Source organism: Lithobates pipiens, unplaced genomic scaffold, assembly GCF_037356315.1.
Source record: "Lithobates pipiens isolate NorthernLeopardFrog02 unplaced genomic scaffold, aLitPip1_a1.2 Scaffold_13, whole genome shotgun sequence".
Taxonomy (NCBI): Eukaryota; Metazoa; Chordata; class Amphibia; order Anura; family Ranidae; genus Lithobates; species Lithobates pipiens.
In genome coordinates, this window is record NW_027507718.1 from 208366708 (window position 1) to 208392126 (window position 25419).

General features: G+C 43.4%; 1 protein-coding gene across 1 annotated transcript in view; it reads right to left on the reverse strand.

The window, feature by feature from the left end:
• Nucleotides 1–25419, reverse strand: part of CFAP299 (cilia and flagella associated protein 299) — a 761000-nt gene that overhangs the window by 161882 nt on the left and 573699 nt on the right. The window lies entirely within an intron of this gene.

The following is a 25419-nucleotide window of genomic DNA, read 5'->3' on the forward strand; positions in this document are numbered from 1 at the left end:
AAATAATTATAATAAATATAATTTATGAACACAACAGCCCTTTATGAGCAGTGAATTGGAGCATGTGCACCAACCACACAGTCTGCTCATACCTCACCTTTCACAATCACAGTTTCACCTGCTCATATGGTGTGCACCTGTGAATTATTGGCACAAGATTCAAGAAATACACAAAGCACACACAAAGCACAAGGCCAAGTAACCCTCTGGTGACTCTGGAGACAATATATTCTCAGAATTCATGTTCCATATTACATTCCATTATGGTAACACTATCACACCTCCCAGGTGAAAAGGTGATCTCCACGGCCACTGCATGCTGCTCATATGTCTCAGGTATCAAAAACACCTGTAGTAAACCATTTGCTTCTAACCTACCATAAAAATAGAAAACCCCCACATGTTTCTGCTGTAATGCCTTTGGGCAGGCAGCCTACTGATTAATCATGGGCTGCAGAATTAAAACTATTCCCAGAAGATGTACAGCTTCATGAGCTTTTAACATATTTTCAAGTTAACAACTAAGAAATCCACATGTAACTTTCTGAACGGATTTTGCTAAAAATACCTTTAGAAAAATCTAGTGTGTAACAGGATCTTTGAAATGATGTTCTACAGGCGAGAAAGAGTATTTATTTTATTTTTATCTTTTCAAGTTATAGATTAATCAAGGGAAAGGGCATAAAGGCCCTGCAAACTGAGAAAATATTTTTCACACATATAGGTAAGATTTCTATCTTTATGCATCTTAGGAAACCTAGGAAAAAAGGGTAGACCTTCAATGAATCTGTCCACTAGCCAACTTGCATTTTAACCACTTTCTGAACGCAAGTGGTTTTGAAATTTTAGCGCTGCAGGGTGGCAGATGTGTGCAGGATCACGTATATATATTTATGGCTAAAGCCCTATGACCGATACGTATCCGAACAATACAAACTTATCATGAGATACCCTATATGAAATGGACCTGAAAGTGTGCCCTGGTCTAATGGACGGTATACCAAAATAAGGGGGCATACCCAGTAATTAGAAATGAATGTGTTTGAAGAGAAATGTTTTGATAAATGCCCTAAAAAAGGGGATGGGAGGGTGGGCATTTGCGCACAGGAAACCGACAAAGACCACAGGCGAGTGGGCTGGTTAAATACCCCCCGGGCTCCTCCCATAAATTCAGGCCACCATACTGGCCTTCTTACTTATGGCTGAAGCCCGATGACCGATACGTATCTGAACAATACAAACTTATCATGAGATACCCTATATGAAATGGACCTGAAAGTGTGCCCTGGTCTAATGGACGGTATACCAAAATAAGGGGGCAAAACACTTAGGTAGGGATAAGAGAGTTTTTATTGTTTCCAGCTTAACCTTTATTGAGCAAGTTGAGTGAATGCTCGGGACATCTCTACCTGTGGGTTAGGGATGTACCGAGTGAAGCAGGCCGATTTCCACCTGCCCAATCTTTTGATGACGTGGTCCGGGACCCCGTGCCGGGATGCGGATGAAGCTGCTCCGATGCGGAAGGAGTGGGCAGAATACTCACCGGGATTGAGGAGCAAGTTGCGGAGGAGAATTCTAACATGTTTAATGAACTGGCAGCTCGTTAACGGTTTGACCAGGAAGGGCAAAAGAGGGCCAGAGTCCGGGAGCTCAGGTAACCGAGAGAGTAATTGTGTAAGCACCGCGACCGGGCACCAGACGTTGTTGGTTTTGTAGAGGTGGATATCTACGCCGGTGCCTGTTTGCTGGGTCTTGGTTACCGAGAGGTGGAGGATGAAGTGGTCCTGGTGACGGAGCAGATGACGTCTGCTAAGGACTGGAGTATGTGGGCTGTTATGAGTGAACTCGCTGGGCCGTAGGAAGCCATAGTAGGCCAGGTAAATGGCTGCCTGTATGACCAGACTGGGGAGAACACCGAAGGGGTAACTGGTAAGCATGGTGGACATGTCCCTGAAGATGGAACTGGTGATGGGGAGCCGTTTGACTTTTATTGGCGGCTGTTGCTTCTGGATGCCGCGCAGGATGGCTCGGATCGCGTGGGACGAGAAGATGGATGGCTTGGTAGGATCCTGAAGTGAGAGGAAGTGCTGTATGCCAGCTAAGTATAAGTGGATGGTGTTAAATGACAAGGCCAGTTGATTATGGCAGTATGAGGTGAAGGCTAGTATGTGCCTAGCGTCTGTGGGGGTGCCTACTGTGGAGGCGAGCAGAAATGTATTGAACGCCTTCCAGGCTACCCGGTAGGCTTTCAGAGTATTGTCCGATAGTGAATGGTTGATGAGCTGAGTGGCTCTATGTAGATGTGGCTCTAGTCCAGGGTCAACCGAGACCAATGCGGGATAGGAGCTGGGACCGTATCTGCACTGGGAACCTGCTGAAAGAAGGACAGGAAATTAAAGCGGGACAATGCGTCAGCTGCACGGTTGTACTTTCCTGGGATAAACGTGCAGTAAACATTGAACTGATGCTGCAGAGACAGCTGCACCAGCCTGCGTAGGAAGGACATCACGGAGAGGGATTTGGACCTGCCCTTGTTGACAATTTCGGCTGTGGCCTGGTTGTCGGTGGTGAAACCTACAGTTTGTCCTGTCCAGGTATGACCCCAGAGCTGGGCGGCTGCTACCATGGGGTAGAGCTCGAAAAGGGATGATGACTGACTAAACCCAGGGATCCTGAGTATTTGAGAAGGCCAGGGTCCGGCGAACCAATGGTGGCCAAAAATAGCCGCAAACCCTGTGGAGGCCGCGGCATCTGTCACTACCTGTGGCGAGAGAGGTGAGATATACGGGATGAATAAAGAGATACCATTCCAGGTGGACAGGAACTCGTCCCACATCGACAGATCTGCTAAGGCTGCGGTATCTAGGCATAGGATTTGATCCGGGTCTTGTGCCTGAGAAAGGTAGACCAACAGGCGTGAGACAAAGGAGCGACCTTGCGGAATTATACGCATGGCATAGTTGAGCATGCCCAACAGCGACTGTAGCTGCCTCTTTGTACACCCCCTGGTGCGGGTGAACTCGTGGAGAACTGCCCTGATGCGGGTCAGTTTGTCGAGGGGCAGGCTGGCCTGCATGGAGCTGGTGTCCAGATTGACTCCGAGGAAGGTGATTGATTGCGCGGGCCCGTCCACCTTGTGTTCAGCGATGGGAACATTGAGGTTCCCAAAGACGGTCCTTAATTTGTCGAGGTCCCTTGGAGGTGTGCCTGGCTGTTCGATCAGCAGGAAGTCATCCAAGTAGTGGATAACTTGCTGACAACCAACTTTGTGCAGGAGAATCCACTCGAGAGACTGCGCGAATGTGTCGAACGGCCACGGGCTGCTTTTAGAGCCAAACGTCAACTTGGTGGCGAAATAATATTGATCTCTCCATTTAATTCCGTGCCAGCACCAGAGGGACGGGTGGATAGGCAATAGTTTAAAGGCGTCGGATATGTCGGCTTTGGCCAGCCACGCACCTGTGTCTACTTTAAGGATGGCCTGAATCGCCATGTCCACCGAGGCGTATTTTAATGAGAACTCTTCGGAAGGAATCAAGGAGTTTAAGCTGGGAATGTGGGAAGAACGAGGCGCAGACAAGTCGTACACCAAACGATTTTTATTAGAAAATTTGCCCTTGACAAGCCCAATAGGGCTAACTCTCCACATATTGAAGGGGGGCTGTGAGAAGGGACCTATGACAAAGCCTCGTTCCTCCTCGTTCTGCAGCAGTTGGTCAATGGCTTGCTCGTCAGCGGCTGCTGAGCGGAGGTTTCTGCACTCGTAGGTCTGGTGGGGTAAGGAGATGAGGCCGGTGTGGAAGCCTGTCGTGAAGGTGAGGAAGGTGGCTAGTGAAGGAGTGGGGTGCATAGTGAGGTAGAAGCCCAAGCATAGGACGTCTATGCGGCTCAGTCATGAGCCCTTGTGTGCTTTGGCCTCGCACAAATTTCTGGGGTGCGCTCTGTGACATACGACACAGATGTGCAATAGGCGGCACTGGCTAAAATTGCACGAGCCGTAGTTATAATTATTGCAGATGGCCGCTCCCCTACGTTTCGGACCGTACGTCCAAATTTGTCCACTTGATTCTTTGGCGCAGGGCCTGATTGGCCTAGGGCTGCACCAGAGGTGGAGGGGAACTCTACCGGGCGACTAACCGGTATGTTGGCGCACCAGGAAGCGGTATGGGTGGAGGACTGGCAGATGGCACACAGGGGTGAACGAAGGCCGGCAAAATGCCGACAGAACAGTTCCGTGTCCATAAGGCTCCAGTCTGTGGGTGACTGGAACTGTGCCAGTTTAGCGGCTGCCTTGGTTGAGAACGACCGATGATAGTCGTAGAAGGAGAAGCCTCCGTATTTGTATTCTAGGTCCACTACCGTGTGGAGGTACAAATCCAGCTCTTCCCTCCTGGCAGGGGATGCTGAGCAAATGACGTCTCTCATCATCCCAAAGGCTAGGGCAAACTCTGGGATGGACAGTTTACGATTCAGCCTGGGGTCCTTAGCTTTGAGGACTACGGAGACGTCTCCCCAGGAGTAAGCCTTGTTTTCTGCAAGGTCATGTCCTGAAATGAGCAGGGAGGCCAAGTTGACATCCTTGCCGTCCAAGATGTCCTTCCTAATGCCGGCCGGCACCAGATGTGCTGGACAGACCACGGGACATGTTCCTTCGTTACCTGTCGGCAGTGGTGACGGGACTGGAACCGGAACAGGGGTGGTTGTGGCTGGGAGAGCTTCTAGGAGCGTCACTCTGGCCTGGACGTCCGTGACCGTATTGGTTAGGGACGACACCATAGCGTGCAGTTGGCCTATAGCCGATGAGATGGACTGGAGCGTAGCCTGAGGCGGGGTACTAGGCCCGGCCGTAGCTGGTGGGGTAGAGAGGAGCCTGAAAAGCTCTGCCTTCCTAGCCGTAGCGGGGAAAGGAATGCCCCTGCGTCTCAGCTCCGCTGTCAGCCTGGGGATAGTCCAACCCCTGAAGGACTGGACGCTGTCACTCACTGAAGGCGGGCGAGGAGACAAGGGGGCGGTAAGGTCTTCGCTGCCGAGTTGGGACATGGCTCCAGGTAAATCGTGCCCTAGGAGTGATGTCCTATCTCTTTGGAGACGAAGGATGGACGACCGGAACCTATAGAGGGTGACATAAATCAAGACTGTTTCTCTATTTTACCAAGCAAACCCACCTATTTGCTGAGCATTAAGGCGGGAGCGAACGTGTATACATATATATATATATTGTCCCAAGCCTTCACATACATATATATGTATGCCAGCATGGTTGCTGTCGCATTTTCCACGCCTTCCCTTCTCTCCCCCTTTTTTTTTTTTTTTTTTACCTGGGAAGATAACGTCCAAGCTGGTGCAGGGTGGACCTACTGAACTTGACTGACCTGGAGAGAGAAACAACAGATGACAATTGGTGAGAACCTAACAAGTAAACCGAAGAGTGACGTGAATGGCTGGCTAACATGACCGAAGTGCACCGTTGAGTAGACATTTTTCCCGCCACCACTCCTTTTTTTCACCGCCATTTATTTATTATCCTCATTTTTTTTTTTGCTGTCCCAATCCGACGTATCATATGCGTAAAGGACGATGACCCGTGTCCAATGCGGGAGCATAAATAAGTGCTGTAGTTATGACCGTACAATAAGGCAACCTGTTGAAAAAGTGAAATGTGGCCGTTCCCCTGGGGCACGCCGAACCGAATCGATGCATCACGGATGCTACTGGATTCGAGTCGGAGCGCTGTAAGTGACCGTGAAATGAAGCATGATTTGCCATGACAGAGGCACGAAATGGTCGTGTCGCAAGTGCGACTGACAACAAAGCGGACTATGGAGCATGTACTGAAATGTGGGAAATAACCTGGGGCGAACCGGAATGAATTGGTGCATGTGTATGTGCGACTGGATTCGAACCGGAGCGCAGAGCGTGACAGTGAAATGAAATGAACAACTTCTGTCATGACAGAGGCCTGGATCGGCTGGCCACGAACTGCGACTGGAACCGACCGGTCTCTGGAGCATGCACTGAAATGAGGCTGAAAAAATACCTGGGGCCGTCCGGACGAATCGATGCACAGGGATGCGACCGGATTCGAACTGAACGTACTACGTGACAATGAAATGTTTCCCATGATAGAGCTACGAATCGGAGAGGACGCAGCCTGCGACCATCAACGAGCGGGCTCTAGAGCATGTACTGAAATGAGGCCAACGCAACTGGGACACGTTGATCGAACCCGTGCGTTTTGAAAATGCGACTGGTTTCGAATCGGAACGTGATAGGTGACAGTGAAATGATTCCCATGACAGAGACCCGATCGATTAGCAACGAGCGGTTTCTGGAGCATGTACTGAAATGAGGCTGAGCAACTGGGGCACCGGAACGAACCGTCGCATTTAAACGAATGCAACTGGATTCGAATCGGGGCGCGGTGAGTGACAGAAATGAGTGAAATGATGAAATGACCTACGTGAGCCAGCTGTGGCAGAGGTACGAATCATTGTGCCGTGCGGTGCGACTGGCAACGATTTAGACTGTGGAACATGGTGATGAGGCAGATAACACAACAATTTACCAAAACAGTGCAGATTTTCCTTCGAGCAATTCCTACTGAAATGAGGCCCGTGAAATGAAGGGCGCTGCGAAAATGGTGCGTTTGAGTGATAAACGACCCGGTTTCGTAACGAATGACTCGAGATATTTCAAGTTTACGATACTCAAAAAACGAAAACGTTTTAGTAAAGGAAGGTCAAACGAGACCCTTACCTGCGGCAGTCGAGCCAGAGACGTTGTACAAAACACGAACGGGAACGAAAACCACGAGACTTCTGGTAGAGAGAAGTTTCCGAACGGCAACGAAATTCGAGTAGTCGGCCTAGTGACGTAGTATTGCGCACAGGAAACCGACAAAGACCACAGGCGAGTGGGCTGGTTAAATACCCCCGGGCTCCTCCCATAAATTCAGGCCACCATACTGGCCTTCTTACATATATATATATATATATATATATACATATATGAGTCTGAACTTCTGACTGCAGGGGGCGAGAGAATGTGCCGCTGGAGGGCTGCTTGTGCTGTGATTCTGGCACCCGCTGATCATCGGTAAACAACACAGAATGGTGATGTAAACAAGGCAGATTGCTGTTCTGATAAGGGGAAAGGGATGGATTCTGTGTTCCCCTAGTAAAAGCAGCATATACAGTACATATAAACACTGAATAGGTACACAGTTAACCCTTTGATTGCTGTGTATGTGATTATTTAGCTGCTGTGCAAACTGCTACTGTGCAGAATAAATAATTTTTTGCAGTAGCAGTTTGCAAAGCAGATAAATAATTGCATGCACAGCAAATAATTTATTTGCGTAGTTTGCACAGTAGCAATTTGCACAGCAGCTAAATAATTGCATGCAAAGCAGCAATTTGCATTAGGATTCACCATTAGTATTGGTATAATTATTGATTTATTGCACTTTATCTATGAGGTAGAATACATATCAAACAAGGATATTCCATCTTTGTAGTAATCTATGGTATATAGTTTGCGCTGATCACTTTTTTTTATTTATTCTTGTTCAAGTGCCTGGTATACACTTTAGGTCTAGCAGCAATCCAACCGACATACCACATTCACATATTTTTCACTTTGATAGCGCGAGGGAACCCCATTTTTTCTATAACCCTTTGATTGCCCTAGATGTTTAACCCATTCCCAGCCAGTGTCATTAGTACAGTGACAGTACGTGTTTTTAGCACTGATCACTGTATTAGTGCCACTGGTTCCCGCATAGTGTCAAAAGTGTCCGATTGTCCACTGCAATATCGCAGTCCCACTGGCGCTGATCGACATCATTGCTAGTATAAGAAAAAATTCCATAAATATATTACAAAGTTTGTAGACTCTATAATGTTTGCGTAAACCAATCAATATATTTATTGGGATTTTTATTTTTATTTTTTACCAAAAACACATATTGCCCTAAATTTATGAAGAAATTCGATTTTTTGTTTTTTTATTGGATACGTTTTATAGCAATAAGTAAAAAATATTGTTTTTTTTTTGTTTGAACTGACGGTCTTTTTTGTTTATAGTGCAAGAAATAAAAAAAGCAGTGGTGATCAAATACCACCAAAAATAAAGCTCTATTTGTGGGGGAAAAAAATTACAAATTTGATTTGGCTACAGAGATGCGTGACCACGCAATTGTTAGCTAAAATAGCGCAGTGCCGTATAGCAAAAAACGGCCTGGTCATGAAGGGGGTAAATCTTCTGGGGGGTCAAGTGGAAGCACAATGATTTTCTCATGCAGGAAATCAGCAGCTATACAATGTCTGTCACCTGTAAACAGCTGGCGTACAACTCTCCTGGGGAGGATGAAGATATCTATATATATATATATATATATATATATATATATATATATATACAGTGGTGTGAAAAAGTGTTTGCCCCCTTCCTCATTTCCTGTTCCTTTGCATGTTTGTCACACTTAAGTGTTTCGGAACATCAAACCAATTTAAACAATAGTCAAGGACAACACAAGTAAACACAAAATGCAATTTGTAAATGAAGGTGTTTATTATTAAAGGTGAAAAAAAATCCAAACCATCATGGCCCTGTGTGAAAAAGTGATTGCCCCCTAAACCTAATAACTGGTTGGGCCACCCTTAGCAGCAACAACTGCAACCAAGCGTTTGCGATAACGTGCAATGAGGCTTTTACAGCGTCCTGGAGGAATTTTGGCCCACTCATCTTTGCAGAATTGTCCTAATTCAGTTACATTAGAGGGTTTTCGAGCATGAACGGCCTTTTTAAGGTCATACCACAACATCTCAATAGGATTCAGGTCAGGACTTTGGCTAGGCCACTCCAAAGTCTTCATTTTGTTTTTCTTCAGCCATTCGGTGGTGGACTTGCTGGTGTGTTTAGGATCATTGTCCTGCTGCAGAACCCAAGTTCGTTTCAGCTTGAGTACACGAACAGATGGTCGGACATTCTCCTTCAGGATCTCTTGTTAGACAGCAGAATTCATAGTTCCTTTTATCACGGCAAGTCTTCCAGGTCCTGAAGCAGCAAAACAGCCCCAGACCATCACACTACCACCACCATATTTTACTGTTGGTATAATGTTCTTTTTATGAAATGCAGTGTTCCTTCTACGCCAGATATACTTGGACACACACCTTCCAAAGAGTTCCACTTTTGTCTCATCGGTCCACAGAATGTTGTCCCAAAAGTCTTGGGGATCATCAAGATGTGTTGTGGAGAAATTGAGACGAGCTTTGATGTTCTTTTTGCTCAGCAGTGGTTTTCTCCTTGGAACTCTGCCATGCAGGCCATTTTTGCCCAGTCTTTTCCTGATGGTGGAGGCATGAACGCTGACCTTAACTGAGGCAAGTGAGGCCTGCAGTTCCTTGGACGTTGTTGCGGGGTCTTTTGTGACCTCTTGGATGAGTCGTCACTGCGCTCTTGGGGTAATTTTGGGCGGCCGGCCACTCCTGGGAAGGTTCACCACTGTTCCATGTCTTCGCCATTTGTGGATAATGGCTCTCACTGTGGTTCGCTGGATTCCCAAAGCTTTGGAAATGGCTTTATAACCCTTTCCAGACTGATAGATCTCAATTACTTTCTTTCTCAATTGTTCCTGAATTTCTTTGGGTCTCGGCATGATGTGTAGCTTTTAAGGATCTTCTGGTGGACCTTACTGTGTCGAGCAGCTCCTATTTAAGTGATGCCTTGATTGTGAACAGGTGTGGCAATAATCAGGCCTGGGTGTGGCTAGAGAAATTGAACTCAGGTGTGGACAACCACAGTTGTATGTTTTAACAAGGGGGGCAATCACTTTTTCACACAGGGCCATGATGGTTTGGATTTTTTTTCACCTTTAATAATAAACACCTTCATTTACAAATTGCATTTTGTGTTTACTTGTGTTGTCCTTGACTATTGTTTAAATTGGTTTGATGTTCCGAAACACTTAAGTGTGACAAACATGCAAAGGAACAGGAAATGAGGAAGGGGGCAAACACTTTTTCACACCACTGTATATATATATATATATATATATATATATATATATATATATATATATATATATATATATTAATACATATTCATATTTATTTAATAGTGAATATTAATATTAATAAATAAATAATTAATATATATATACATATATAGGGTGGACAAGCTCAACTGGTATCTGCAGTAGTAAACCATGCACAGGACAGTTTCAGTGCAGGAGGGCTGTATACAGTAATTCATAGCAAAAATCAAACAAACCATCTGCAAGTCCATGAGTCTAACTCAGATCAGTTTCTAACTAACAGGTTGCCCCTAAAGGGTTCCTCAAAATAACAGCAACACCTTGTATTTTTTTTAGTGCTCCATCGGCATTAAGCTTTTTCACCCAGCAGTTGGCTCCCATAGCAGGGATTTTGGCTCAAGCCCATGGGAAGCTATTGGCCACCAACCTCAGTTGGGGAATAAGAAAGGGGCAGGGGTGTTAGTGACATCATTGACATTAATTCATCACTAGTCCTAAGTATCAGTTAGCTCACATATGTGAAAAGGCCTGTGCTCTACAACAACATTTTCTCCATAACAGCACAAACCCAGGAGCCCAATACCACATATAGGTGTGAAAACAAGGTGCCATATATACAGTACAATGTCCACAATATATACTATATATATATATATATATACATACACACACACAGCATATACAGTGGTGTGAAAAAGTGTTTGCCCCCTTCCTCATTTCCTGTTCCTTTGCATGTTTGTCACACTTAAGTGTTTCGGAACATCAAACCAATTTAAACAATAGTCAAGGACAACACAAGTAAACACAAAATGCAATTTGTAAATGAAGGTGTTTATTATTAAAGGTGAAAAAAAATCCAAACCATCATGGCCCTGTGTGAAAAAGTGATTGCCCCCCTTGTTAAAACATACTATAACTGTGGTTGTCCACACCTGAGTTCAATTTCTCTAGCCACACCCAGGCCTAATTATTGCCACACCTGTTCACAATCAAGGCATCACTTAAATAGGAGCTGCTTGACACAGTAAGGTCCACCAGAAGATCCTTAAAAGCTACACATCATGCCGAGACCCAAAGAAATTCAGGAACAATTGAGAAAGAAAGTAATTGAGTTCTATCAGTCTGGAAAGGGTTATAAAGCCATTTCCAAAGCTTTGGGAATCCAGCGAACCACAGTGAGAGCCATTATCCACAAATGGCGAAGACATGGAACAGTGGTGAACCTTCCCAGGAGTGGCCGGCCGCCCAAAATTACCCCAAGAGCGCAGCGACGACTCATCCAAGAGGTCACAAAAGACCCCACAACAACGTCCAAGGAACTGCAGGCCTCTCTTGCCTCAGTTAAGGTCAGCGTTCATGCCTCCACCATCAGGAAAAGACTGGGCAAAAATGGCCTGCATGGCAGAGTTCCAAGGAGAAAACCACTGCTGAGCAAAAAGAACATCAAAGCTCATCTCAATTTCTCCACAACACATCTTGATGATCCCCAAGACTTTTGGGACAACATTCTGTGGACCGATGAGACAAAAGTGGAACTCTTTGGAAGGTGTGTGTCCAAGTATATCTGGTGTAGAAGGAACACTGCATTTCATAAAAAGAACATTATACCAACAGTAAAATATGGTGGTGGTAGTGTGATGGTCTGGGGCTGTTTTGCTGCTTCAGGACCTGGAAGACTTGCCGTGATAAAAGGAACTATGAATTCTGCTGTCTACCAAGAGATCCTGAAGGAGAATGTCCGACCATCTGTTCGTGTACTCAAGCTGAAACGAACTTGGGTTCTGCAGCAGGACAATGATCCTAAACACACCAGCAAGTCCACCACCGAATGGCTGAAGAAAAACAAAGTGAAGACTTTGGAGTGGCCTAGCCAAAGTCCTGACCTGAATCCTATTGAGATGTTGTGGTATGACCTTAAAAAGGCCGTTCATGCTCGAAAACCCTCTAATGTAACTGAATTAGGACAATTCTGCAAAGATGAGTGGGCCAAAATTCCTCCAGGACGCTGTAAAAGCCTCATTGCACGTTATCGCAAACGCTTGGTTGCAGTTGTTGCTGCTAAGGGTGGCCCAACCAGTTATTAGGTTTAGGGGGCAATCACTTTTTCACACAGGGCCATGATGGTTTGGATTTTTTTTCACCTTTAATAATAAACACCTTCATTTACAAATTGCATTTTGTGTTTACTTGTGTTGTCCTTGACTATTGTTTAAATTGGTTTGATGTTCCGAAACACTTAAGTGTGACAAACATGCAAAGGAACAGGAAATGAGGAAGGGGGCAAACACTTTTTCACACCACTGTATACACATTGTATTTCTGGCCATATAAATAAAACATTGATTCTGAATTTTCTAGGTGTATCTTGTTTTAAATGACCGTGATTCCTTCACCACCAGTGATAGATTGGTAAAAGTTAAATTTACTGCTTTATAAACATAAAGATAGATAGAGATGAGTGTATTCTGTTGTTCAAGTGCCCCATCTCATAATTCTACTGAACAACAAAAATTGGGACTTTGAATGGTCCTTTGAATATGAAAGATATCAAAATTGTGAAGATAAAAATATGTGTATAATGCATTAATACAAATTTCACAAACTTACAAGCAATGCAAACAATATATAGTCATTGTCTGCTCTCCATAGTATCGATGATGCCCATTGTTCACTGTCACCCGACACGTTACAGGGAGAAAGTCTGCTTCATCAGGCCTCTTTTAATAAATTGAACAGTTCAGCACAAAGCATTGCAGTACACAGTTAAAACAAGCATAGGTTTCCAGTCTTGCATTGATAGCCCAATATATATTGTATATTGAGCATCAAAGGGGCCACTGGGGCTCATACTGCCAGTCCTATAAGGGAAAAGCTGATGAGGGTCCTCAATTTGGATGTCAGAAATGATATGCAGGTATCATAGATAAATCCCAAACAAATAAATTATTAATATCCTTTCAATGTCACAACAGAGGAGAAAGACATGACTGTGTTAGCTCTACCAAGCAGGATCAGAAACATGTTTTCTATCACTTTTTATTGCATTTATGCACAGTATCATTGTAATAAATAGACACAGTCAGTATTGAACAAAAAGTCTGTTTTTACTGAACACTTTCTTTTGGCACAGAGTAAAACAGTGACAATATAATAGCGTGACTGTTAAATGTAACCCTAATAACTCAACTGTGTCTTACTGATTAAAATATTTGAATAATACAATCTGGCTACTTCCAGGGGTCTCCTTAAGGTGAATAACCTTGAAAGCAGAGATCACCACATAAACAATGACAAATTGTATTATCACAGAAACATTTCAACAGGTTAACCGCCAACTCTACCTAAGTTGGGCTCTATGAGTCCAGGCAGGAGGAGGGCAGAGGAATGACCCTTTCGTATGTCAAACCTCTCCCTTCTGTGCCTCAACACCGCAGTCCCAAAGAACTGTTCAAACACAGTGTTTAGTGCAATAATATAGCTCAACCTTTAGGTTATATTAATCCACTCGTTTTGTAAATAGATTCCTATGAAAAAGTATGATCCCCTATGGCACCAATGAATTTAATCCCCTGTGAGAGGGATATGTTGTAGTCTCTCAGAATAAATGGAGGCATTATGCTTTCAGCTAGCTCTTCATTGGTGCACTTGGTCTCCTGTTTGGCAGAGTGCACAAGGTATGTATATTTGAAGATGTCCTGGCAGGCAGAGGTGATGTGCAGTATGCTGGCGGTATCCAGGTAAGCAAGGGGGATACTGTAACTGCTCAGCAGGGTGTAAGTGTAACACAGGTTCTACAAGTGTAGGCAAAGAGAAGGCAACGTTGTCTGCATGCAGTGTCTTTTGTTTGTATCTGTAATATGGGCAAGTGCCCATTCACCAATCCTGAGACCAAGGCCCAAAGGAGAGATGTCTCAGAATAGACTCCTCAGGTTGCCCAACTGGCTACCTAACCTCTGGAACGCCCCATGACGTCTGTGGAGATGTACCTGGGGATGCACCTGAGTCCCTCACTTGTCGAGATGTCCGCAACCTGACAATGGAGCTGTGGCGGGAGACAGTCACACCGACCCGAAATGGCAGCTCCGCTCTCCTGCATTCAGTCTTCTCCTTGCCTCGTGGTCTCTGCCCAACTCCCAGGTAGCTTTGTGGTGTCTTTTTTTCCACTTCTGTGTGGCCATGTTGGGCTGTGTAGTTCTGCCCCCATTGACTACTATGGGGCCGCTTGCACAGGGGACTACATGTCCCAAGATGCTTTGCTCCCCCTGCAGTATTGGCTGGTGATTGGCTCCCTCCCCCTGCCAATGAGGAAGCAGAGGAGGGAACAGAGCGAGCAGCTGGGTCCCTGTGAGCATTGCTAGCTTACAGAAGCTGAAGAGGAGAGGGAGGGGGAGAATCCCCCCACAACTGCTGATAGGCTCTGTGTCCCTTAGAGCCTGTCAGTGTGCAAGTATCAGCGTGGTCGGCAGGAGGTGCGGGGCCCCAGGTGGGCTGAGCGACACCCGCTACATATGTAAACCCAATCACTAAAATCTCCCATAAAATTTACCATGTGAATGTAATTTTAAATATTATTTTTAATATTTTCAAGTCTGCACCATTTCTATTTGATTGCAAAATACATTCAAATTATTGTAAAAATAAAGTTGCAAAAAATGAAAAAAAATTACTTTTAGAGAACAGATTACATGATGAGAAAAAAGGAATAATAATAAAAAAGATAAATAGTGGAGGATAAAGGATATTTTTTTTTTAAACCATTACAAGATGAAAACCAGGCAAATTAGTTTTTTGCAATTTAAAATATGTTCTTGGTATATTGCACAACTGTTTCCTATTCACTATTTCATAAGGTGCATAATTAGCCATTGCATATTTCAGTATGGATTAGTCAAATGTGGAAACAAGTTCAATTGAAAGCAGTGTTTCCTAACACCATTCCCTACGGAGTATTGTCTGTTTTCCAGACTTCAGGTTGCTATACAGATTTGTTAATTGGTAAAGGAAACACATTCATTATTTTACCTGTAATTGTTAGGAGGTCACTGGAAAGCATGCATTACACAGCAGGTCTAAAGATTGGTTTGGGAAAACATTTTTCCAAAGATAAATACAGCAATTCCACCAGTGATGTAGACTTATGCTGCGTACACATGATCAGAATTCTCATCGGAAAAAGCTCTGATGGTTTTCCTGACGGAATTCCGTTCAAGCTGTCTTGCCTACACACGGTCACACCAAATTCCGATCGTTTATAACACGGTGACGTACAAAACGTACGACGGGAATAGAAAAAATAAGTTTAATAGGCAGTAGCCAATAGCTTCCATCTCGTAGTTAAATCTGAGCATGCGTGATTTTTGGCGTGTCGGAATTGCTTACACACGATCGGAATTTCCAATAAAAAGTTTTTCCGTTGTGAAAATTGAGAACATGCTATCAATTTTTGGCTGGCGGAAATTCGGACAGCTAAATTCCGATGGAGCATACACACGGTCGCATTTTCCGATGAAAAGCTCTCATCTGTCTTTTTCTGTCCGGAATTCCGATCGTGTGTACGCGGCATTAGGTTCTGCTTGGTGATAAGAATGCTGCAGTGACTGGCTTTCTACATTATTATACCAAATATCTATCCATAGCATCGTAGGACAGGCTTGTTTATCTATGTTCCTAATATTTGATCCTAGCTAAAACTTTGACTTCACTTTAATGTGTTTTGCTGTATATTCTCACTTCTGTAAATCCATGACTTTGCTTGTAATTGTGAGTCCACTCCTGTGTAGCTGGGCTAGCCTTGGGATTCCAGGTGTACTTATTGGCGAAAACAATTTTCTTAGAAGGCCCATGAAGCTTTTCAAATAAAATACACCAAGGCTTTGACTGTTCACTGATCTGAAGGTAGCTACCAACATTTAATTGTTGTTCTCTGAGCCCAGCAGTTTGAAGACTAAGTACTTATTATGGTATATTTGGGTACATATTATATCTGCAGATATAATGCCTATCTACTGAAGAACTAGAAGGGGAAACATCTACAGCTGCATTGAATTTTGTCAAAAATAACAGGGATGTTTCTTTCAAGCCACATTTATGTGGCTTATGGATTTTGGTAAGAGCATGGATGCCTAGGCACTAGTCTAGAGAAAAAAATATTGCTCAATAAACAAATTACATATGCATGTCTGGCTGCATAATGTCTAGTGATGCTCTTACACATTAGATGTCATCTGTTCCAGCCTTTTTTCGCTGAACTGGGCAACAATACAATTCTTCTGGACAAGGCACAGAAACCCTGAATGGACATTCTTTGGGGGCTGTGTAGAAAATGCATTTCACTACTAAATTTTACCTACACTAGGACTACTGTAAAGTACTGTAGTTTCCATCCCTTCTCCCATGCCATAGACAAGAGTGCTTGTACAAAATAGAGCATTTAAACTGGCCTAGAAGATATGGTTAGACTGTCAGATTGTCTTTTACAGGTTCAAACTTGCCCTGTTGTTTAATTAAATACAAAGTTCCAAAGTAAAAAAAAAAAAATTATATATAGATAAATCACTTTACTTGTTAAGGTGAGACTCACCAGGGAAGAACTCTGAAAGTAATTAAAAACCTCAACCTGCAAAGAGTGTGAAAACAACTCCTATGTCCAGCAGAGAACCCACGATTTTACAGTCAGGTGACTGAACAGGTAAGTTGCATGGGAAAAACACCAACAATGGTAGGCAGGAAATAACATTAGAACCTAACCATAAACTGGTCATATAGGCCAAGGATGAAGCTAGACTCAATCACCAGTACATTGCAGGCATGGGGTGAGCCCTAAGGGGAAGGGAAAACCTGGTAAAATAATAATCCTACCTATCTTTGACACAGGGCTAAGAATGTCACAGGCTCCCCAGATGCCATAATGAAGCAGCATCCATGGTACAAAAGTTTTATCGCAGCAGCAAAGACTATTTGCCTACATCTAGGACAGGGATCAGTGTCAGGATGGCATTTTTCATAAATCTGTGGATCAGTCAAGGAAGAAGTGCCTAACCCCAGGTGGACAGGTCCTATGAAATCTTTAAGGCATTCCATTTTCCTGATGGACAAAACCTGCAGCACCAGACTAGTTGCAGAAAACCCAGAGAAACACAGGGCCTGCCTCCGATGTCCTTCAACTGCAACACAGGGTAAGGTGCACCTTGTTGCATAAATTTCTCTTCTAGTAGCTACCAGAAGAACTGGTTTTCTGGACATTTCCCCTAGGGAAATAAGTGCAGGTAAGAATGGGATCAACGGTGCTCCTCACAACCAGAACTAGACTACCTCCCCTGATGCATAAAGGACACCTGCACCTTTTTGACAGTGAATACACAGCAGTCCCTAGCTGATGTCAAGCAATATAAGAACCAGCAGACCTTACCAGAAAGGGTTTCCTGTGATGTAGAAGAAATCAGCAATCCAGACTACAGTCCAGGAAGAGGAGAGAGACCCTCCAAAGATGGGAAGAAAGGTCCTTGCACGGAATCTGATGGCTAAGTTGAATGTGGCCTTAAGCTGGCCATACAGGAGCAACATTTGGTTGGTTCAGCAGGGACTTTTAATTTTATGTAAGGGCTAGCTGGTTGTACACAAGTCAATCTATCAATCAACCTGTATGCAACCAGCCTGTCAGGTTTTTCCCAAATGATCAGTGCTGATCATTGTATTCTGACATTAGGGAAGGCTCCTCACCTACAGAATACAGTAGCACAGTGGGAAGGATTCCCCCATCCACTTCAACTGTGTGGATGGGGAATTTGGCTCTTTTTTTTTTTTCAATAAATCTGCTGGTTATCATGTTTGACCAGCCTTAGTATGTCGTGTTAGCAAATAAAGGGTTACCTGGGTGTGGTCATGTGACTTAGCACAGGTAAGCCAAAAAAAGCATCAGTTTTATATTCTGTGTATAAAAATAAAGAGGAATGTAACTCTAACCCCCACCATTTTTTTTTATAAAACCTCCAATTACCTGATGCTGTGTTGTCCACAGTTCCGATACCCATCCACCAAGTCAATCCAGTGTTGTCCTGCGTGCAAACTGCTACTTCACTGCCACCGCTCTGGTCACATGCCATCATCTTTGTCTGTGACATCATTGGGAGGAGGCTGTCTCTTTTGGGTTCAGGAAGCCGCCTCCTGATTATGGACTCCCGGACCTCCCCCTCCTTTCATGATTGGGAGCCGATGTCTCAAATATGTGACGTGGACATCCCAATAGGCTCTGGGAGCACAGCATGTCATTCTGGCTTAGGCCAGAATGGAAAAAGGAAGCAGGCTAAAGCAAGAACTATAGAACAAAAAAATATAAATATACAGCAAAAAAAAAAGAGGGGGACTTTTCATGTAAAGGGGGGGAGCAAAGTTTAATTTAAGAGTTAAATTCGGATTTAAGTGATAGAGGCTAAATAGATAAGAAAATCTAACTGGCATGAAAATGGCAGCAAGACTGTGGCTGGCCAGTTGGACAACCATGACCTAGGTAATAAAAAACAGTGCTTACTCTTTGCACAGAGCGCTAAAGTTCACTACTCTAACCTTTTTGATAGAATGCGTCCATAAATGCTAGAAAGAAAGAAAGCAAACAAGCTTTCAAAATGAGTTGCCTGCACATGCTGAAAAGTATTTCATGTCGTGCCTGTCTCTTCCCAGCTGGGAGGTGACCCGCAGCAGGGTCTAATTGGAGAGAGATGCAGAGTAACATCTCGATAGCTTGAGCATGTCGCAGGTCAAAACACAGCTGACAAGTTGCAGCAATAAAACAGATCCAAGAAAACAAACAGCAAAATCAAATGAAGTCTGTTTTGGTAAACTTCTTCCATATTATATTCATGCAAGGAGCTGACTCTTTCCAGATGGAAGGAGCCTCAGTTACAACTGCAGATCCAAGAAAAAAGTGGACAATAGCAAAAGTAAGAAGATCTCCCAGACTGCGCAACACTCACAGCTAACTACTTACAGGTGCGAGCAATACCAGCAGATGAAAAATATTAAAATGCAATAGCTTTAGAGTGATGACATGTGTGTTCATAATACAATCATCACAAAGTGCAGTCAGGCACCTGCTTAATATGTGTGTTTTTTTTTTATGTTTTCCTGGCCTGGCAGTTCAAAAATGATGTGCATGAATGCGTAAAAAAAGTTCCCAGAAAAAGCAAGACAGCATATTGTCATTTCATATTTTAGTTTTGGAAAGTACGTTTCTGATTTCCTAAGGGCACCGGCTTACTTCTATATTATCCTATACTATAATTCTACATTCACAAAGTAGTTTATGTTTTCCGGAAGTTGTAAACACTGCTTAGACAGCATTTAGAATGCAGAAAACTATGAATGCAGCCTAAAGCATCCCTGTATGTTTAGGTATATCTAACTATGAGGTTCATTTACTAAAGGCAAATAGGCTGTTTACTTTGCAAGGGAAGTTGCACTTTGCAAGAGAATGTTCCCTAGAGCTTTGTGAATATGGTGAAATTTCACTTTACAAGGAAAGCCTAATCACAAGCAAGGGAAAATTGATAAAGCAGCATTTTTGATGGCACATGATTGGATGATGGAAGTCAGCAGAGCAGGGGCGGACTGACAACTCATGGGGCCCCCGGACAATAGGAGATTATGGGGCCCCCAGGCAATCAAAGATTATGGGGCCACACAGTAGACACAAACACACACAGACAGTATACAATCACACAGTATACACAGACATGTTTCTATTGGCTGAGAAGGTACTGGAGAGGTGGGCCAGCTATAATCTCAGGATTTTTAGACCAAAGGGATGTCGGTAAGGGACATTTCAGAGACAGATGAAAAAAAAAACCACAAATTTTTACATACTGTCCCTGGTTTTACTGAGGCTGGCAACCCTGATGGGGCCCCCTAGTGGCATGGGGGCCTCAGGCAGTGCCCGAGTGGCCCAATGGTCAGTCCGCCCCTGCAGCAGAGTTTCACTTCATTCACTAAGCTCCAATGAACATTCCCTTGCAAAGTGAACAGTCAATATTCCTTTCGTGAATCGACCCCCATATGATAATAAAGGACTCCTGAATCTGACCAAGTTTCAGCCTATTGCTTTCTCTGTAGGGCAGAGCATAGCCTGGGAGATGTAGGGGCAACACAAGGAGCCACTCAATTGTGCTGCAGTGGTCAAGTGCTTACAAGAGAATGCTGATAGGAGGTAAGACCAGTGTGGCAGTGAGATAATTTATCAGTGTACTGCTTCTCCTTTCACTGTCCAGTCAAAGGCTGGGGGAGGGAGCTGGGAAAAATTAGGTCTCCTGACCAGCCAGAAATGCATGTGACATGCGAGTGGGATTGGATGGACAGAAAAAAAAACTTTGGCAGGTAAAACAGCTCCCATTTACTGTTTGTACTTTATCTCTTTATTTAACTGTTTGACTGGACTTTAGCTTTAAAGTAAACCTTTCAGTAACTTTACATGTACATGAATACATTTCTGCAGTTACATAATATACAGCAACAGTAAACTTTAAACTAAAAACAACGTACCTTTAATTATAAGAAAAAGTTGTATTTTAGCTCCAGTGACTTTGCTTAAAGTGATATTAAAGGTAGAATTAAAAAAACAACAACAAAAAAAAACATTTTATACTTAGCTGCTCTGTGCAATTGTTTTTGCACAGAGAAGCCTCTATCCTCTTTTTCTCAGGTCCTCCGCCAGTGCCCCCTGAGCAAGCCGCTCGCTATAGGAGCACACCTGCATACTCAAGCCTGAGCCCAATTCTGTGTGTCCATGAGACACACGGAGCTGGACTTGGCCCCACCCCCCACTCCCTCCTCATTGGCTGAGACACAGAACTGTGAACCATTGGCACAGACCAGGGAGAGCAGCTGCTCTTGTGCACATTGCTGAATCGCAATCAGGCTCGGGTAAGTAGTGGGGGGGGCTGCATGCACACTGACGTTTTTTGTGAAGGTAAAAAACCTTCAGCCTTTAGAACCACTTTAAAATAAATCTAAGCTCAAAACCAAAAAGGTAATATACTGCAGCTTACTAGTCTTTGGTGTGGTGGTCTCCTTTATTTATTTATTTTTAAGCTTCTTTTGCTTTGTTTTCACCTGGAAATCCTGCGAAAACACTTCCTGTCCCTGGGAGGCCATGTCACTCCTTCACTGTACCTATGGGTTTACCTATGGTTGTCACCCTCGGTCCCTCTCCTGATGTGTACTACAATAATTCCTGCACCTCTTTAATTCCATTAAATGGAAAGGAGGCAACTGAATATTTACAGAACATAGTTGAGAAGGAAGATATTCTTTGGTGCAGCTCACAGTAACTGATTAGGACACCGCAAGTCTGGCAAGAACATGTATTTGCAGAAAATGTTCTTACTTTGAAAAAAAGAAAATTAACCACTTCAGACCCAGAAGGATTTACCCACTTCCTGACCAGGCCATTTTATTTAAAATGTATGTCCTTTTTCCCCCAGAAATAGAGCTTTCTTTTGGTGGTATTTGATCACCTCTGCATTTTTTTTTTTTGAGCTATAAACAAAAAAAGAGAGGCAATTTTGAAAAAACATAATATTTTGTACTTTTTGCTATAATAAATACCCCCCCCCCCAATAAAATATCAAATTTCTTCATCAGTTTAGGCCGATATGTATTCTTCTACATATTTCTACATATTTTTGGTAAACAAAAAATCGCAATAAGCATATCTTGATTGATTTGCGCAAAAGTTATAGCGTCTACAAAATAGGGGATAGATTTATGGCATTTTTATTATTATTTTTTTTTACTAGTAATGGTGGTAATCAGCGATTTTTATCATGACTGCAACATATTGGACACTTTTGACACTTTTTGGGACCAGTGACATTTATACAGCGATCAGAGCTAAAAATAGCTACTGATTACTGTATAAATATCATTGGCAGGGAAGGGGTTAACACTAGGGGGCGATCAAGGGGTTAACTGCATTCCCTAAGTGTGTTCTGTCGGGGGGGGGGGACTGACTAGGGGAGAAGACCGATCGGTGTTCCTACTTAGTAGGAGCACACAATCTTTCTCCTCTCCCCTGAGAGAACTGGGATTTGTGTGTTTATACACACAGATCCCGGTTCTCACTCTGTCATGAGCGATCACGGGTGCACGTGCATCGGCTCTGGGGACACACTGCGAGTGTGCCTGCTAAAGCGTCTTAAAGAGTCTACGGACAACTACGATGGCTCACGCAGGGGAGCCAACCTGCCACAGTATGACTGCAGCGGCTGGTCAGGAAGGGGTTAATGCTATCACCACATCTAAGGACTATAAGCTGCAATAGGTTACATTTTTGTTCTTGGATTTTGTTACATAATGTCAAAAATCTACTGCTTGCAGCGGGAAACATTTTCTCAATCACAACCTCCACCCAGAATATTACTGGACCATTGTAACTTTGTTGCAACTGTAGCCAGCTGCTAGACTACACAAATATGGAGGAGTCACTGTCCTCTTTAGACCCCTTTCACACTGAAGGTGTTTTTCAGGCATTTTAGCGCTAAAAATAGTGCCTGTAAAGCGCCTAAAAAAACTACTCCCATACCACCCCAATGTGAAAGCCCTAGTGCTTTTTCACACTGGGGCGGTGCACTTGCGGGACGTTAGAAAAAGTCCTGCAAGCAGCATCTTTGGGGTGGTGCGGGAGTGCTGTATACACCACTCCCAAAATGCCCCGGCCCATTGAAATGAATGGGCAGCACTGCCGAAGAGCCTGCAAGGCCTTCGGCAACGCCGCAACAATGGTGCTTTAACCCTTTCTAAAGCGATGGTAAAGCGCTGCTAAAATTAGCAGCGCTTTACCTCTAATGCGGATGTGCTACAATGTGAAAGGGGCCTTACTGTCAATTTTTTATTTTTTTTTACTTTCTACTGCTATGCTGGATGCTGTGTTGCACTATCCCCTCCAGACAGCAGAGGGAAAACTATAGCTAGGAGAGCCTGTGACTTCTATGCTGAATGCTGAGGATCATGGGAAGTGTAGCTCGAAGCATCAATCACAGAATGGGACTTATGGACCTTTATAATGTAGAGCTTAGGACTTTGAGGAGGAAGGGGAGTGGTGGAACAGCTTTTACCAGGCCACACTGGAAACCTCTTCCTTTTTGAAATGCAGGAGCCAGGGTGTCCTGATGCACATGGATAATCCACGAGGCAAGGGACCAGAGCCAGGCCTGCAGCCTCAGCGATCACATCTGCACTGCTGCTAAAAACAGGATGGAGCATCTCACCCTTCACTTTCCACCACTAAACACTGGGGGCTTTCTACAGAAAGAGGTCACCACTGCACCACATGGACTGGTGAGAGGGCTCACTGCCCATCCCTTCAGTTATCCCACATAGAGGAGTTTGGCTCCCATGGTTGAGACGCAGGATCTTTCATTCTATTACTAGGGTAGGACCCACTAATTTCCCGGTACTTTGACGCAGTAAGTGGGCTTAGCACTGTATAACTTTATAGTGTGACCAAACCCCTGTATTTTTTTTATATGTTTAGGTGTTTTTAACTAGCCTGCTGGAAATGTCATTCTTGAATGTGTGCACTGTAATATGTTCGCTACTCTTTGTTGGTCTTATAGCAGCACCATCTTGAATTTAAACGCGTTAGGTTGCGCCTCCCGAATATTTTTGTTTTTCAAAGAACAACAAGGACTGGTCTCCTGTAAAACCATCCAGCAAGTTCCTTTTGTTTTTCTGGGAAGGGAAGGGAAGTATTGTGATCTGTTTCAGGGGTAATAAAGTTTAACACTACTTACTTTGCATGTACTTAACATGAATAAATATATCTGATGTGTCCACTTTAAAGCATAGCTCCAGGAAACTTTAAAATTACCCCTTGCAGTGGGACTGTTCCCACACTGCAAGGGTTACCTGTTTGTTTTGTCTAGTGGAGAAGGGAAGCAATTTTTACTTTCCTGGTCCTCTGCTCCCTCGGAAACGCAGACAGTGGACTATCCTTGGGCATTATCAATTCCACTGCAGGGCTATAGGCCCTGCATTAGTCTTGATGATGTCAGCACCTTAGACCTCTGGAGCATGGGCAAAAAGATGCTGCAGGGATCTGTCTAGCAGCATGGATGAGCAGAGGACCAGGTAAGTACATTTTCTTTTCTATTCCCCCTAGATCTAAATGAGTAATTATAGTGCTTACAGCAGTGAACATGGATAAACACCATTATAAACCTACATAAACTCTTGACATATAAAGTGCTAAAGTGCTCAAACGAGGATGAAATCATCAAAATACAAAAATATTTATAAAACACACAGTCTCTGATAAAGTGTGTGGTGCTCAAAAAGAAAAAAAATGCTGTGGTGCTGAAAGACAATTGCAGTGTCTTGTGCCACACTTCCCTCTTGTGTCCCCACTCACCAAAAATAATGGACCCTCAGCTTTGCAGTCTGTGAGTCAAAACACACTGTGATCTCTTAAGTGATGATGGGGTAAACTTAGGACTCCTATGAAAATTCTCCAACTTTGGAATGGTCTTGAGGGTGACTAGATGGAATCCACCATGCTTGAAAAAATGGAAAGAACTAATATTGAAGTACTGCTATAACAATGAATGGCACAGTCTATGCACCACTTATGAGTAGAAAAACAGGCATCAGTAATCATCCACATTCACCGCTGCTCGGCGTGCTTTCCACGGAGGGTGGAAATTAGGTCAATGGTTCGGTAAACCGGAAATGTGCCAATGCGTTTCACCCCTCTTCCAGGGCATCATCAAGGACATCACTTCTGGTTTTGTGTGATCAAATTTATATCCGAGGAGTGGTGCCTCCTCTCTCGTTAGCCAATGAGAATGCAGCCAATTCTAATGGGTGTATGAGCACCTACTTCCTCTACCCAGAATACATCATTTCCTGTTTACATTTTAAAGGCAATTTGTAAAAAGCCTTATATATATATCATATTCACATGATATACATTACAATTTATTATAAAATTTCACCTTTATAGCATTTATTAAATAAACCTCAACGGGTATGTGAATTAAATGAAAAAAAGTGAATAAAAAGAAAGAAAGAAAATGAAAATAAAATTAAAACAAAATGTAAATAAATAAGAAAAAATACAAATATAAATAAATAAATAAAATAAAAATAAAGATAAAAAATAAATAAAATAAACTATAATAAAGCCACTTAAAAAAATAAAAAAATAAAATACAAACCAAAAATATAATTGTACTGGTGGATCAATGACTCGTCAAACAACATTCTACCAATTTGATAGGAAACAATTCAAATCCAGTTCAAGCCAAATGGACTCATAGTACCAAGTCTATGGATCCATTGGGTCTCGTTTTGGAAAATGGCCTTCTTAAGATTGGATCGTTTCCAATGCGTTT